Consider the following 17,216-nt stretch of genomic DNA (forward strand, 5'->3'; position numbering starts at 1 on the left):
GTGGCACTCAGTGATCAGACACACCACAGGGGAATGAGCAAGCATTGTACAAGGGAAGCACCAGCCTATTTGGAGTCAGAGGATCTCTCCTCCCACCACTCTCAGCTCAGGTGTCCCATTCAGCCTAGCACTGACTCATCCCGCCCCCCCTGAAGCCACCCAGACCCCTCAGCTCCTGTCAACCACAAGCCAGACATGCAATTCACATCAGGCAGTCAGACACATAGCACAAGTGGCATTTTAAAATAACCACAATTCAGCAGCTAAGTCATTTATTTTCCCATCTGACCAGGAACATCACAACGTAACTGTAGTAAGGAAATTAGAGACAGGATTTTATACAGGGATTGCAAGTTCCTAATTATTATATATTAAATTACTGTCCTTGGAAGGATGGAAGGTGGAGTCAGCTATTTCAAAAGTAGAACTCATGATTCCGACCCCAATCAGATGCAATATTTAAACTCACTGAGCTATCTAGCTTCATTAAAGATAAGTACTGAACAGTGTTCACTTCCTCCACAAGTTAAAATGATTTCAGACACATTCTTGGAAGCCACATCTCAGTTTTAAGCTTAACAGATGATTTTAGTTCTGTTTTTAAACCTGGTAATTATTTCGACCAGCATGCAAAGTCATCCTCTTCTAGAGGAGTTTCATCCAAACTTAAAGCTGTTTCCATGGCAATTCTTTGAGAGAACATGTGCAGCTACAATATTTAATTGACAGGGATGCTGCAGTTTTTAAATGATGCCGTAGAACATCTTTGAATCATCTTGATGATCATGGTCCAATCCCAAGACAATGTACCAAAGAGAGGAACCCATGCACAAGGAATTTTGCGATCGCAAACAGTGCGATTCGCAAAATTTGTCCGTTTGCGATCGGGATGCATGAAACTTTTTGGGATGCACAATTTTGGTAATCGCAATTTCTTGCGATTTATCAAATTGCGATTGCATTTCAGGAATCGCAATTTGTGATTCCTTAAATGCAATGTTTGAAGCACTTTGAAATAGCAATTTCTCTATTTAGGGGAGCAAATTACCGAAAAATAAAACTGGTCAGTAATTTGCAAAAACGTTGAAAAATGCACTAAAGTGGATTTTTTAAAGTTTGATGCACAACGTGGGTGCACAATACAATTTCAGGGGTGCAACAGGGTGTCCTTTTGACACCCTTGTACCCTTGAAATTACATGCGCACATTGTGAGTACCACTTGGTACTCGCAAATTGCGCATGCAATTTCCAATTCTTTCCTTTGGGTCTATGGGCCTATAGGCCCATAGGAATGAATGAGAAGCCATTCCTTAATTGCGATTCCTACATGCATAGGCTTTTGCGAGTCCTTAATTGCAATTCCTTGATAATCGCAATTAAGGACTCGTAAAATCCTACCTTGATGCATGCGCCCCTTACCTTCTATTATGAACACATGGCATCTTAATGACTATGGCATCACACTAATTGAGATGAATCCGAACAAGCAAAGATATTTAGTCTGTATTAGATCATGGTAGTGCTACTGATGTGATACAGATAACGTGGCCATCTAAACAGAAATTTCAAAGCAAAGATTGGGTTAGGATAGCCAAAGAAAATATAAGTTATCATCTAATGAATTAATACCAACAAATAACCATCAGAAAACACCTCAGTAACCACCTCAATAATATCCAAGCTTATAAATGGGAGAAATAAACTTCAATGTACAGGTTGTGTGAAATAATAATTTCGTAGTCATTTAAAATTTTAACTTATTGAAATCTATGTATTGGTCTACCTATTTTCAATTTATTTGTATTTTATGGGATATTTATAAAACATAAGATTAGTTCTAGAGGGCAGTGGTGCGGTGTACATACCACAGGGCACATAGCCATATGTAAGGATGAAGTGGATACTCTCTCAGGTGATTAGTGGTTTATACAAATCAATATAAGATAACATAAAACAACAACTAAGTGGTAAAAGTGGCTAGATTTACATGAAGATCCTGGCTATCACTTTTGCTTGACTCATTCTGTTCTGTTCCACTTTATCCCTCTTTCACTGCAGACACAAGGTACCACTAAAACTAGCTTGGACATTCTATACTGGCATCCTGAACTCTCATCCAGGCACTCTCCTCCCTCTGTGTCTTTCTGCATTGGCCACACAGCTTCTCAGCTCTGGATCTTACCATTCTGAACTTATCTTTGCACCTCATGGTAGCAGCACAGCCACACAACTATACCCCTGCTCTGCAGAGTCCATTCTCTTCTGTGCACTTTCCTATCAAAATCTTATCTACTACTTAACTCCTCTTCTATGCTATGGGGTCCCCGACCCAAACATCCTTTGCATAGTCTGAATAGCCAATAGTCACAACCACATTGTGAATCAGAAATAGTTGCAATATGAGCAATAAGTAACAGTGTAAGTGACACATTCTAAGTACAATAACCACGCCCCTTTCCATTGTCTAGCCTTCTATCTCAATGGTAGAATAGGGATTCCTGGTTGGCTGAGGTACGTACCCAGGCCAGTCAGGATCCACCACTCTAGTCAGGGTAAGCTAGATAGACAATAAAAGATAACCTCTCCTCACCCTCTGGTAACTTGGCACAGAGCAGTCAGGCTTATCTAAAGAAATCCAGTTGCTAGCAGAAAGAAGCATGTTCACAGTGTAAAATCCATATTTCTTTAGCTGTCAGTGCAACTAGACCACAGGACAAGGCAATTACTTTTGTGACTGTTAGAAATGGGATTCCTAGTTTGGCTGAGGTATGCACCCAGGCCGCGTAAAAAACACCACTCTAGTCAGGTTAAGATAGATTCACACCAAAAGATAACCTGTGCTCACCCTCTGGTAGCTTGCCACAACGCAGTCAAGCATATCTAAAGAGGCAAAGTGTAAAGTATTTGTGCAACACACATAATTACACAATGAATACACCACAAAAAGACTTAATGCAGGGTTAGAAATATGGAGAATATTTATTTAACCAAAATGAGACCAAAATGACAAAAAGTCCAATCGGTAGAAGTCTAGATATGCATTTTTTAAGATTAAATGCAAAAATAGTGCTTAGAAGTAACTAGAGGTCAAAAGGTTACCTGAGGTTGCAAACGGACTAGTGCAGACTCAAATTTCAGGCTTAAGGCAATGGAGGGTTGGGTGGCTACAGGACCCACTCAGGGCCTGCAGAGAAAGTACCTTGGATGGAGCAAAGCGTCAATTCTGAGGGCTTGATATGTTGATCTTTTCTTCTCAGTTGGGTCGCTGAATTGTAATCGATCTTCGCTGAAGTAAGGCAATGCGTTGTCCTCGCACCATGCAGAGCAACGTCCTCATTGGGCCGTGCAGGCTGTAGAACCACTGTCATTGAACAGCCTCTAGGTCAGGGTCAAAGGGCGATGCGTTAGCTCCGATCGACGCAGTGGTGACAATGCATTGGTTTTGAAGAAAGCAGTTGCAGAACCCACCTCTGAGGTCCAGAGCTTGGGGGGGGCACCACAAGCAAAGTTGGAACTCACAGAAGGCAGAGTCCATAAGGTACCAGCAGAATTTCAGGAAGTCTTGTGTGTGCCTGAGACTTCAGAAAACCGGAGGCAAGCCTTCAAGCCCTTGGAGATCACTTGGAGGGAGGGCAGAGTTTAGCTCTTGTTCAGGAGAGTCAGGAAGTAGCAGGCAGCAGGGCAACAAGTGATACAGCGCGGCTCTCAAACAACCCCCAAAACTCATCTCACTTAACCCAGGAGCTAACTTATTTTACACATCGGTGGGGCCATAGCACAGCGAGTCACACATTCACACACCACACTGCTCCTGAATCAGTGAGAACAGAAGGCGAGCTGCTGGACAGCGGACTACCTTATTAATCTAGATCTAAAATGTTATATAATGTTATATAATATATACATATATGTATATATTCCCTTTCTCTAAAAATATTAAGAAATAACATCAAGGCACCCCACTGTTTTGGTTGATGGACGAGCTAGTAGAAGTTAGTTGATGGAGATTAAGACCAGCACAATCACAATATTCCCATTACTTTATTATTTACCTTGTCATGACTTTTATTTAAAGGAACACAGACTGAGATTTTTTTTATAGAAGCATTTATCTAAATTAGGCAAGAAATAAAAATAACATTTCAAAAATATTTTTTTTTCATTTATTAAAACATTCAAGAAATAGAAAATTTTGAAAACATATTACCAGTCTGCCATAGAAGATTACAGAATTACAGTGACTTTCTAACCTCCTCGATGTCTACCTCCAACCAGGATTCCGCATTCGATCTTTTGCCCCATCAAAATGTAAAGTCCAAAAATAATTCAGAGTCTTTCTGCACTAAAAATCGTTCAAACCGACAGCATGTCATGGTGCGCAATAAAATTCACGGAACCAACTTTTTCCCTAACTATCTGACTCAAAATTTAAACTTTTTAGGGTACGCACTCATTTCTCATTGGTCCATTAGAGGGGTGGTGATGGTCAGCTCATGTCCTCCTTGTCCAAACCAGTTCATAATGTTGCTATGTCATCCTTCCATATTCTCTCACGGCCAAAATTGTCCACTTTGCAATTTGTCATTCCGTCCTTGTTTCTTTCGTACATCAAGAAGTTACAACATGCTTGTTTCCCAGGCTTTTAAATTCAAGCATCCTTTTGGCAAGTCTCCGGTGTCCTAGGCCAAGCTGACCTTGACATCTTTCACTCCGAGCACAGGCCATTCAAACATCTCTAGCACAGTTGCACATGCGTAGGGGCCATGTCTCTCGAAGTCTCGCATAAACAGCCATTTTCAAACTAGGCCGCACGGGCCTCAATGGAAACTAACATGAAAACAAACACAACAGATTTAGAATGTTAGCCCTTCTGTTTACCTCCCACCATTCTAATTTTCACTGTTGAGGTTACCTAGAAAAAGCGTATTCATATGCGTCATTTACTTACCGATTTCATTGTTTTTGCCATGCAAACAATTAATAAAAGCACAAATACTCACTTTTACCTGATTAATTTTAGAATACCACAGCTCTATATTAGTATGACTTCTTTGATTTATTAGTAAATTCGTTTTTGCAAATCAGCAAGTTAGTTTTCCCACGTGTAATTGTATTCTATGCATGTTTCATTGAATAATTCTCATGCTCCACACGTTTAATACATGTTACTGTTATGAGAGACAAAGGGTACACAAAAATCTTTGTCTCTCCCCTGCTCCATCACAAGCAGAAAATCAGTACTTCCAGAAAAGCAGTTCATTTGAATCCTTTAAGCAGCACAGCAGTCCTTCTCACAGAGGTTTAAGATCCACAGGGTCTGATTTTAGGGGGTCAGAGAACCAGTACTTATACCAAAAAGTGCCTTTGATGTAGGGGGTGACTTCAAAGGACTCTCCAAAGTGTACAATGATCCGTTTCAACCCAGTCTTGTTTGCCAGGCTACCTACTGGGGGTAAATCAGTGCTTTGTGTGTGGACAAGACACTACTTATCAAAGTGTGAGTGTCAGCCCCTCCTATTCCTCCTTGCCCAGGAAGCCACATTAGAATATTTTAATCTTGATTTCTTTTCTACTTTTACTAGTGCACTGCTGTCTGTTGCAGGGTGTACAATTATTAACTGCTTTGACTAAATTAATGTCTTACTGTGTGTTGCCACAGTGTGTTTCACTGTAGTCACTGCCAGAAAGTAGGGTAGGGGCCGGATCAGTGTAGGCTCTGTCCTGAGTGGAGCGCCATCTTTCCTCCACTCAGTTGGGACGTTTGACAGACGCCATCTTGGAGTGTCATCAAGCTAGCTGTTAGCCTGGCTTTCCCCTCAGCTATTTAATGAAAGCCGGAATACAGACTCGCAGCGGTCGCATCTCAGACGCACGCAGCGGGCGCGCCGAAGGCAAGCCCGTCTGCCCCGTCCGCATCAGGACTAGAGCCAGGGCAAGCCACGCTGCTCGAATCACCAGGACCCAGACATATACCTGGTCCAGAGACTCGCTTATGGCTCTGAAGGGGGATCCTTGTAGGGATGGGAGCCGCTTAGATCTAGGGGCAGGAAGTATTGAGCTTTGCTGCAAGGCTTGCAAATTCGAGCTGAAAACACTGTTAGAGCCGGAATGGGGAATAGCATATATCCACAGACCCCACTGTGATAGATTATCGAGGGTGAGAGCCTGCCTTATCAACTGCAGATCTCTCGCAAACATGCGGATGACATCTTGTTGTCATTGGTCAATAATATTTGGTACATGATGTTCCTTACGGAAACCTGGCTGAAGGAGGGTTCTAACCCCGACGTGGCTTTGCTGGTCCCCCCAGGTGTTCGAATTGTGTGTGCCAACAGGGATGGAGGGAAGGCGGGCCGTGTCGCAATTGTTGTTAAAAAGCAACTGGGCGATCTCCATGTCAAGATTAGACAAAAGTGGCATTATTGAGAGCCTGACCTTTTGCATCAAACTCTCACCTACCTTCTCCTTTGCTGGTCTGTTGATTTACAGGCCACCCGATTGTCCCCATAGGCACATGACAGAGCTCTGTGACACCATTGCCCAGCTGAAACTAAAATATGTCAGTATCACAGTCCTGGGGGATTTCAAATTACATGTGGATGATCAAAATTGCCCCCAGGCATCCCAGGTGATCTCTACATTGGGTGGCCTTAACCTTACCCAGTACGTAACCATACCCACACACAGAGCAGGCCATACACTAGGCTTAATCTTTTCCAACTATCACGAGGTCAGAGTGGGCGACCCGCTTCCTCTAGTATGGTCGACCACTTCTTGGTCCCTTTTTCTTTCTGCTGCAGTGATAGGTCAGGCAATAGTTTGAAAATGGTGGAAAACAGAAGGAGCTGGAAAAATGTAACTGAAGATAACTTAGTGCGGGCTGTTCAGGAATCTGTGCCCCAGTTATCGAACAATCCAGATTGCGACGCACATTCCTTCAACCAATGAGCCACGAATGCCCTGGACTTGTTAACCCCAATAAGACCAGTTACTTCCAGTAGAGCTAAACCCTCAGCTCCATGGTTCTCTAATGAACTACGAGAGGTGAAGAGCCATTGTAAGAAATTAGAGCGCACTTGCAGGAAAGCGTACAATCTGGAAGTCTTAAATGCTTATAAAGAGGCTCTGAGATTATTTTGCAAACTGAGGAGGAGTAAGATGAGGGACCTCTTACCAGTTGCATAGAGCACTCAGAAAATTAAGTTGAAGATATTTTTAATATCACTAAGATCTTTATCTCTCCAGAAGCCACACACAGCACCTTTTCCCCCTCATCTTCCCTCTGCACAAGTCTGTCCGTGTTCTTTGAAGTAGAGATTCAGAAACTCTGGGACACATGTACAAGCCCCTATCATCACCACAGCGTTACTTTTTACGATGTTTTGGTAGCGATAGGAGCATTGCCTATTTACAAGGCAACGCTAAGCCACTTAACGTGGCTTAACGCTGCATTGTAAATAAGGCCCCCTTTCACGCTATGCTTAGCGTGAAAGGGGTGGGCAATGGGTGTTGCGGTGAGCGCTCCACCGCAACACCCATTGATTTTGACAGTGCCCCCTATTTACAAGGGCATCATAAATAGGAGGCAGCTCCAAAATTAAGACCAGGAAAAACCTGGTCTTAACTTGGCAAAACGAGGAGAAATGCATTATTTCTCCTTGTTTTTGCTTTTTTCATGTGTGATGCCTTGTGCAGCACACATGGAAAAAGCAAAATGCCATGGATAGTTTATGTACAGGAAGGTCCCCCTTCCTGTACACAAACAATCTTTTTAAAAAAATGCAATTTTGTGACTTCATTGTGTGCTGCATTAAGCAGCACACGTAGAAGCCATAAAATGGCATTTAAAGATTGTTTATGTACAGGAAGATGACCTTCCTGTACATAAACAATCTTGCCCCTGCACACAGGCACTCTTGCACTCTGGTGCAAAGGTGCCTGTGTTGGTGCCAGCACAGGTGGATATTCAAGGCTGCTCCATATCCTTCTAAATATGGTGCAGCCTTGCATTTCTGAAGTGGCGCAGTGAAGCGTTAAGCCATGATGGAAAACACCTCACTCTTCCACTTCCTTGAACATATGCCCCTCTATTCCTTGTTCCAATAAGATGGGGGACCAGGGGCTCACCAGGAGATACTGACCACTGATCCCCACTCTCTGTGCTCTGAATTTCTCCCTATCTCTCTGGAAGACTCGTGAATAGAACTTCTGACATGCAAATCTGGCTCACCTTTGGACCCATGTCCTTATCGCATTCTTAGAAGGATGCCCTCCTGGCTCAATCCGACACTAAACCAGATCTGGAACTCTTCCCTGCAACTAGGGATCTTTCCTAGTATCTGGAAACGAGTGTTCTTGCGACCTTTGCTGAAGAAACCTAATGTGGATCCGAGTATGCTGAGAAATTTCAAACCATTCTCCCTCCTGCCAGCCCCAGCGAAAATCCGCAAAAAGGTGGTTCAGAAATGGCTCTCTAATTTTGTAGAAACAAATAACCTTCTCCATGACTTGCAATGCGGTTTCTGAGCAGGATATAGCATGGAAACAGCATTGGTGGAAATTTCCGAATCAGATAGCGGGGATGCAGCCATGGTAGTACTTTTGGGCCTGCGGCAGCTTTCGACACGCTCTCACATCGGATCCTGCTGGGGCACTTATATCATCTGGGCATGAGGGGAGTGGCTTTCTCATGGCTTCGGTCCTACCTGGAAGACTGCTCTCAACAGCTCTTTTTACAATCCTTCTCATCCTCACCAGAAACATTTGTGTGAGGAGTACTGCAGGGCTCGGCCTTGAGCCCACTGCCTTCTAATCTCTACCTGGCCCCCTTAGCCACCATTATCTTATCCTCAAGTGTGAAAGTCATCTCCTATGTAGACGACATGCAGTTGATCTTTTCTTTTAAAGTGCACTCCCCTGCGCATTCAACAAATTCAAAAAATGCATGAAGCAGATTTCCACATGGATGTATGATAACTGATTGTAATTGAATGCGGATAAAACTGAGGTCCTGTTCTTCAATCAGAGAATACCGCCACCAACCAATCTCTGGTGGCCGGAGAAATTGAACCCCCTCCTAGGCCTGCAGAGTTTGCGAGAAATCTGGGTATCAGGTTTGATACTGCCCTCTCTCTTACGTTGCACATCCGATAAGTTTTGACCACTTGCTTCAGGAAGTTACGATCTTTGAGAAAAGTTTTACGATACCTGCCTGAGGAAAGCCATGAGATCATTGTACGTGCCTTGGTTGCATATTTGGGTCACAGACTACAGATTGTGCAGAATGCAGCAGCAAGGCTGACCTGTAGGGTGCCATTCAGACATCATTTCTCCCTCCATTTGAGATGGTTACATTGGCTCCCAATAAGTAAGAGGATTGAATTCAAGGCCTTTACGCTGACTTTTAGAGCTACAAGAGGTGTGGGCCCCTGCTATCTTAAGCAGATGCTTAGCCTGTATCACCAAGACCCCTTATTGAGATCTAGACATTCATGACTGCTTCGGGTGCCATGATACGCCAAAGAATGCCAACGGGAAGGTCATTCTCGGTCAGGGCAGCCAAACGCTCGAATGCCTTGGCACCCCCCCACATGTACCTGATCAAGTCAGAACTAAAATTCAGGAAGACCTCAGAGACTCTGCTTTTCTCACAGCTGTAGCTCTTCCTCGTGGCTCTTTGCTGTCAGCCTGCACTAGCACCGGGACGTCTCCCTTGAGGTAGCTGTTACGCTATACAAATGCAAAATAAAAAAATAATAAATAAAAGAATGCAGATGAGTGCTCAGAATGCAGATGAGCCTCTCCTTGCTGTGTTTGTGGTTGTCTAGAGAGAATGCACACAGAATAGAAGTCACCCAACCCAGATGTGTATTGCAGACAGGCTGTAAGGCACAAAGAGCAGTAAGTATCGAGAAATGTTCACTTTCTAAAAGTGGTATTTCTAAAACAGTAATGTTACATCCAACTTCACCAGTAACGAGGAGGATTTATCGTTACCATTCCAAACATATGCACCATGATAAAGCCTTTGATCAGGAATTACAGCTTAAAAGTTTATTAAGGATTCCCCAATGGTGGATTATGAGTGGGCTAGGCCTCAAAGTAGTGAAAACGAAATTGGCTGTTTGTCACTACCAGGACATGTAAAACATACCTTCACTTGCCCTTCCTTTTACCAACATGGCACCCTACCCTTAGGGTTACTTTGGGCCTCCCTTGGGGTGACCTATAGGTAATACAAGGGGAGTTTAAGGGTTGGCAAGTAGTTTTGAAAGCCAAGTCAAAGTGGCGGTAAACTGCATACAGAGGTACTTTGAAAAGGCCTCAACTGTGGGTTGCACAATCAGTGCTGCATCCTACTGGTAGCATTTGAAGTACAGGCCCTGGGTGTATGGTATACCACTTTACAAGGCACTTACCACTACAACAAATATGCCAAATCAGGTGTACACCACTGTTATCATGTTTAGGAGAGAAGCACATGCATTTTTGCACTGGTTAGCAGTGGTAAAGTGCTCAGTGTCCTAAGGCCATCAAAAGAACTAGCAAAATGTGGAGGCAAAAGAAAACGCCCAGGGAAAGACCACCCTAAGGATGCCAGGTCTAACACTCAATCTTTGAAAATGAATGAAAAAGCCTGCAGAATAGAATTTTGGGGCAAACGCAGAATAATCATTGTGGATCTCTACACTAGCCCATGGACAAAGAGCTCCAAGAAAGACCTGGTGTTCATCACAACTGGCCCTGAAATCTAGTCCAACAGCTGCAAAAACAAACCAATCACTAATAAGTTCAGCAGTCTTAGATGGCCACAGACTCGAAACTAATCTCCTTGTGGCATCCTCAAGAAAGTAACTATCACCATCTACAGTAATGGTACAGTTATGATTCAATTAAAAAATAGTATCCCCCTGACCTCTGAAGAGATCTTTACAAAGCCTGAAAAACACTAAACTGTGTATGGTTAGACCTACCTTTTCAAAGATCCAGCCCATAGATATTTCACTTTTGGCAGCACCATTACTTCATGTCATTGCTTTTCCCTAGACCAACTACACTGCTTAGTGTCACTGGATGCCCCTACTACCCCTACCCTTCAACACAAACTCCACACCAAATATCTCTGTTGACAAACCCTGCCATGCCTATATGTCATACATCTATCCTCCATCCAAATCTCCCACCCCAATCACACTGCCTCATCAAACTACCCAATGCCACACATGGCCCTCACCACTGGTGATCCAATCCAAGTCCCACTCCCTTAACTTTAGAAAATGAACACCATATGTGTCAGGAGACAAGCCAAGAGTATCCAAAACCTTCTGTCTGAATTCAAATGTTACATTTTTGGCTCCACTTAAACATGGTTTGGAGACAATCAAGCAACAGTCTTTGTTAATCTCCCTTCCCTAGCCACAAAATCATGCTGAATAACAGAAAACAGAATCGATGTGTAGGGTAATATTCGACTACATTAACAGTCTGCCCTCTTCTGCAGTTCCATTATTATATTTCAATCCTTCAAGTTTATAGAGCCTTGTTGCACAATTAACCCTAACTGTTCTGTCATTGCAGCAGTGGTCTATACCCCCACTCCACACCTTTTAGAATAAAACATTTACTTCCTGGATGGCCACCTTGAAAACACCATCAACCACAGAACATGCCTACAAAATACTGATTATTGAAGACTTAATTTGTGGATTGACAGACCCAGTGCTAAACTGATTGTCAGAATCCTCAGTAAAATTCAGGCTCTCGACTTCAACCAAGTGGTAAGCATTTCCATCCATTGTTGGAAACACGTTTAATCTCATGTTCACCCACAATGTTGAAATCTCTGTCCTACCAGTGAAAACCCAGGAATGAGAAGGTAACTCCTTCTCCATTTAACTCTCAATCTACAGCCCCACTACAAACAAAGGGGCATATATACAATAACTGGCGCATCCCTGCATATCAGCAGGGATGCGCCAGTTATTGTGCGCCACAGCTCCGCCATCATGGATGCGCCGCATTTACAATGCGGCGCACCATGGGGCAAAAATGGCACAGATGCGTAACGCATCTGTGCCGTAACAGTGGCGCATAGCTGGAGTTGCGTTGCAAGCGCGACACAGCTCCAGAAATGCTCTGGGGGCCCTATCTACTTAATGCTGCATCAATCCTTACGCCTGCTCTAGGCAGACGCAGGGTCTTGACGCAGCATGGGCCTAAAAGTGACTGAGTGAAATCTTGTAGATTTCACTCAGTCACTTTTAGAAGGCGTTACTGCGCCGGAAAGACCCCCCCCCTCCCACCCCCCCTGCCCAGGAACGCCAACCTGTGACGCAGAATAATTGAACAACAAAATGGGGTAAACCCAGTATCCCTATGAACCTGGGCAAATAATCTGTATACAAAACAATTGGCTCATTGGGGTTCGAAAAAATCTTGCTTTCACTGTCTCATACACTGTGTAGACAAAACACAAAACAGAATGCAAAAACCATCAAATTATTTATATACCGTTTTATAAATTTCAGTCATTCATAGATATTGATTTCATAAGTAAATCACGAGGAAGGCTGTACACAATAGTGAAAAGTGCAAAAAGTGACTCAAAGTGCTCAGTGCTTACGGCGCAAAAGTGAAAGAACTGTACAATTAATATATACAAGGGGAAATTAACATGTGGTTTGTGCGCATTATACAATTATCAACCTGTACTCCGTATTAATCAGTACTTAGTACATGATATCCATGCACGTAATCCACTCATTCGTCGACGTTTTCGATCAAGCAAACATTTTGTGGTCAACAACGGGTCTTCATCAGGACTGTGGGGGCCAGGAAACAGCCTTTGTACCCCGCACCATGGTGCAGGATTTGCGTCGCCGCTACGTCACAAAAGTGACACAACGGCGGAGTAAATAAGGCGCAAGGGGCTTGTAAATCTGCCCCAAAATGTTCAATAGAGACACATGAGAGACTATCAAAAGACATCAAGAGAGCCATAACTGCCTACAATGTGAACTATATTTTTGAAGCACCCAACTAAACAATATGCTGAACATCGACATCTTAAAACGTGACCTTTGCTCATTTTACCAACATTGCAAAGATTTTTTAAAGTTCTTTGAGGTCGAAATTGTAAATATTTGTGAATCCATTATCAACTTTCCAGAAATGACGTCTATGCTCTTATCTCACATCACACACTACCCTCATCCTGCATCTTCTTTACTCCAAGACCCTTTCTGGCATCCCTTATGCATCATCCACTCCCTTCTCTCTGACACAGACACTATCACCCTAAAAGTCACCATAGCCACCCCCTTCCTGGAAAGACATCTGCTGATCCAGAAATCCTGGCTAACGATAGACCTACCCCCCAATTTCTATTTTATCAGCAAAGTAAAGTGCCAAGCCATCTTCAAGAAAACAAAAAAAATAACCACCATGACCAACAGCGTGGGTAACACCCCTACAAGGGCTCCAAAATCACTTTGGATGGATGAGGACAATACATCTGTCGTAAGACTCTTTGACCTGTCTGTTGCATTTGACACTGTAGATCTCACAATCATGCTGAAGAGGACTGAACAATGTTCAAGCATGTCTGTGCCAGTGCCAAATTGAATCAATTTATTTCTTAACAAACACAGTCAAAAAGTCAGACTCAGATCATTTGAACCATCCGTATGCCCTTTGTTGTGCTATGCTCTTCAAGAGTCATACCTATTTTGCCTTCTCGTTACCATGTATGCATTTCCTCAGGTTCAGGTCTGTGAGCAATACCCAGTGAACATTGATGTCTTATTACTTACCGGTAATCTTCATTACCCCGATTGGGGTCCTCCCCGTCCCAGTCCTTACCACGTGAGGCAGTCCTGCCTCCACCCAGCCAATCAAAACGCCAGAAATCCAAAGGTCGAAGGTGACATAAGCCCCTCCCACCCACCGCCATGCCTGTTATCAACAAGACTCAGACACAAACACAGCGGGAGGGAGGGAGGGAAGAGGACTGGGACAGGGAGGACCCCAATCGGGGTAATGAAGATTACCGGTAAGTAATAAGGAATTACCCCCTCATGGGTCCTCCCCGTCCCAGTCCTTACCACGTGAGGAACTCACAAGCAGAAAACCAAGAAGAAAAAATGCAGGACACCAGGGATCCATGCAAAAGTACAAAACTTCAAACAATAAAGCATCGACGAACAGCAGCGTTCAAGACGCCAACAGAAATCGTCAGAAAAGGCAAGAAAAACATCAAGCCGAGAATGTCGCACAAAAGTGTGACGGGACCGCCAAAAGGCCGCCCCACAAAGCACTAGGATAGAGACCCCGCCCCATCAGCACAGGAAGCAGACACAGAACCCACAGGAGACAAACAGGTTAGGAGAAACCCGAGACTGTAGTGAACATCGGAGGCAAAACAGAAGAGCCCCGCAAACACCCAAAGAAGGGGAAAAGGAGAAACCCCCACAGCAGGCCAAACAGGAAGCAACACCTCCAGCCGCAAAAGGAAACACGAAGAAACAGGCAGAAAAGCCCGATCTAAGCCGCAAAACTACTCAAACCTGCAGAAACTGCAAAGAAGGAAACAAAACGAGTAAGGCACCCAACCCACCCAACCGACAAGCGGAAGAGAAGGCCAGCAAAAAAAAACACCGCAGTGGACAACCACAACACGTCCACCACTAACAAGGACATGAAAGGGGCAACCGCAGACCATGCAAAACAGCAGGCAAGGCCCAAAGAAGAAATTAGAACAGGAGAGCCCGGACAATGAAGCAAAAGCTCAGAAGAAGCCGACCCATCAAAGGGCAACAACCACCGAGGAAGCCCCAAGGCCCCGACAAGCACAAACCGCCGTCAACGAGCAGACAAAGCGGAAGGGGAAAAATCCCAACAACAAACCCAAGCTGGAGAAACCAGCACAGAAACAGGAACCCCACCATGGATTCCGACCAAGAGAAGAGCAGGCCAACGCGACCAACACATGCCACAGACCACCACAGAAGAACAGCCCAAAGACGCCAAAGACAGCCGCTCAAGAGACAGGCAGTCAGAAGCAAGCGCCAAAGACAGGGCAAAGACAGCTGCGGACCCAGAAGCAGAGCCGGAGGCAAGGGAGGCTGGCCAAATCCGACTCCCAACAGCAACAGCAGGAGCGGAAACCAAAAACAGCAAGGCCAACCCAACAACACCGACACCCCCCAAACCTCCGCAGAGCGCCCGGGAGGAGAAAAACGGGAGGGAAGGTATACAGAAAACCCGAAGGCCAAGGAAACGAGAGAGCAACCCCCGAGGACAGACCACCCCGGAACAAAAACCGGGGGAGAAGAGCAACCGGAGGGGAAGCAAGAATGACCAAACCAAGAGACCCAAACCAAAGACAAAAGGACCTGGAACAGAGGAACAGACAGAGGGAATGCTACACGAAGTAGCAAGACAACCCAGCGCAGGGCCATTCCAAGCACCAGCGCACAGTCCCAAGCACCCACGCAATGTCCCAACAAAAGGACATGTCCCGTCGAAACAAGCACCAGACAGCACCAAACAGAGGACGGCAGGAAGCGGCCTAAGCCACCAAAAGAAGGCACAACCAGAGTACCATTCCAGTAAAGAAACCAACCGCCGTAACAGGGATGCCTCTCAAGACCCTCTGAAAGACAACAGAGAAGTCGCCGCCCAGAAACAAGACAGGGAAGCCCGCAGGAACAGAGACACGCACCGGGACCCCCCAAGAAGGCCCAAACAACAACGAGCTCCCAGAGCGCCAGCCCGAACAACAGACAAGCCGGCCACCAAGGACCCCAACGGGGCCCCCAACCCAAGGACAGGCATCCAAGGACAACAAGAGGAGAGAGGAAAGCAGAAATGCACCCCCCACACCAGGTCAGGAGAGCAAAGCCACCAGACCAGGGGAGAGAGGAACCAGAGCCTCGCAATCAGCAAGACAAAGGACCCAACAAGACATCAGAAGAAACACCAAGGACACGAGGTGCACAAGAGCCCAAGGAACCACAGCCGAGGAGGCAACCACCATCTGCCGGACACAAAACCAACCCCGAGCCGGGGCAGGAGGGAGACCCAGTAGGACCCGCAGAAGATCCAACAGGACAGAGAACAGATCCGGATATATGGAACGCCTCACGAAATGCATGTCATCCCAGCGCAGGGGCCATGTCAACCCCCTCCAGCAACGCTCAGCAGAAAGCATACGAGCCGCTGAAGCGAGCACTGAGAAACAGCCCCCAGCAAAGCGTCAAACCGGTCCCGAGGAACTGAAGCCCCCGAACAGGAACCAGACGAGGAACGGCCAGACCCAAAACGACCCCAGAAACCGGAACCAGGCCAGCAAACCCCCACAGCAGGAGCCAGCACCGTGGAAAAAACCAGAGGAGCATGAGAGAGACCGAAAGGAAACACCTGAAAACAGGAAACGGAACTCAACCACCGCAAACCTCTGAGCAGCCGGATGGAGGGGAACGAGAAAAACAGGTGACTCCCACACCTAGGGAAGCCAAAATAACCCACCAAGAAGAGGGGAAAACCAGGCTGCAAGGGGCTCAACCGAAAGGGACACAGCCGCACCAACCCGACCAAAGCCCCGGGAGGCAGAACCGAACAGAAAGACCAACGGGAGCCAGGACCTGGAACAGAGAGAAAGAGGACCCCCGGCCCCACTCCATCACCGAAACCAGCACCACAGAGCGTAGCGACAAAAAATTGGCCGACGCCAAAGAAGAATGGCCTAAAAGGGGGACAGCCCGGAATGGAAACCGGCAACCAAGAATGACGACCAACAGGAATCACCATTCTCAAAGCAGACCGGACCAATGACACCAAAGGAGATAGGCGACCCACAAGCAGGGCAACACCAGGAGTGGAACACATAACCTGAAGAGCAAGAGATGCAACCACCAGGCCACAGAGACTCCACCCGGGCACAACATATCGGACTGACATTCAGGGGCAGCAGCAGGCGCCGCAGAGGCAGGGAACCAAACGTAGTGCAAAAAATGCAGGCATAGGACCAAGGCACTAGGGGAATGGCAAGGCACCAAAACGCAGGCCAGTGAGAAATCTCACAAGCCCCCGCCGCCCCGGTAGCCGAGGACAAGGCCCAACCATCCGGGACCGGAAGGAGGGACCCCAAGAAAGCACAGACCGAAAAAGAGCAAGCACACACCCCAAAAAGGAGAAGCAGCATACGAACTCTTGA

At 45.6% G+C, this 17,216-nt stretch overlaps 1 protein-coding gene across 1 annotated transcript in view; it reads left to right on the forward strand.

The window, feature by feature from the left end:
• The window catches only part of STAC (SH3 and cysteine rich domain), a 937,744-nt gene that overhangs the window by 581,292 nt on the left and 339,236 nt on the right, over positions 1-17,216 (forward strand). The gene's annotated exons all lie outside the window — the stretch shown is intronic.

Source organism: Lissotriton vulgaris, chromosome 4_1, assembly GCF_964263255.1.
Source record: "Lissotriton vulgaris chromosome 4_1, aLisVul1.2, whole genome shotgun sequence".
In the NCBI taxonomy this organism is placed as follows: Eukaryota; Metazoa; Chordata; class Amphibia; order Caudata; family Salamandridae; genus Lissotriton; species Lissotriton vulgaris.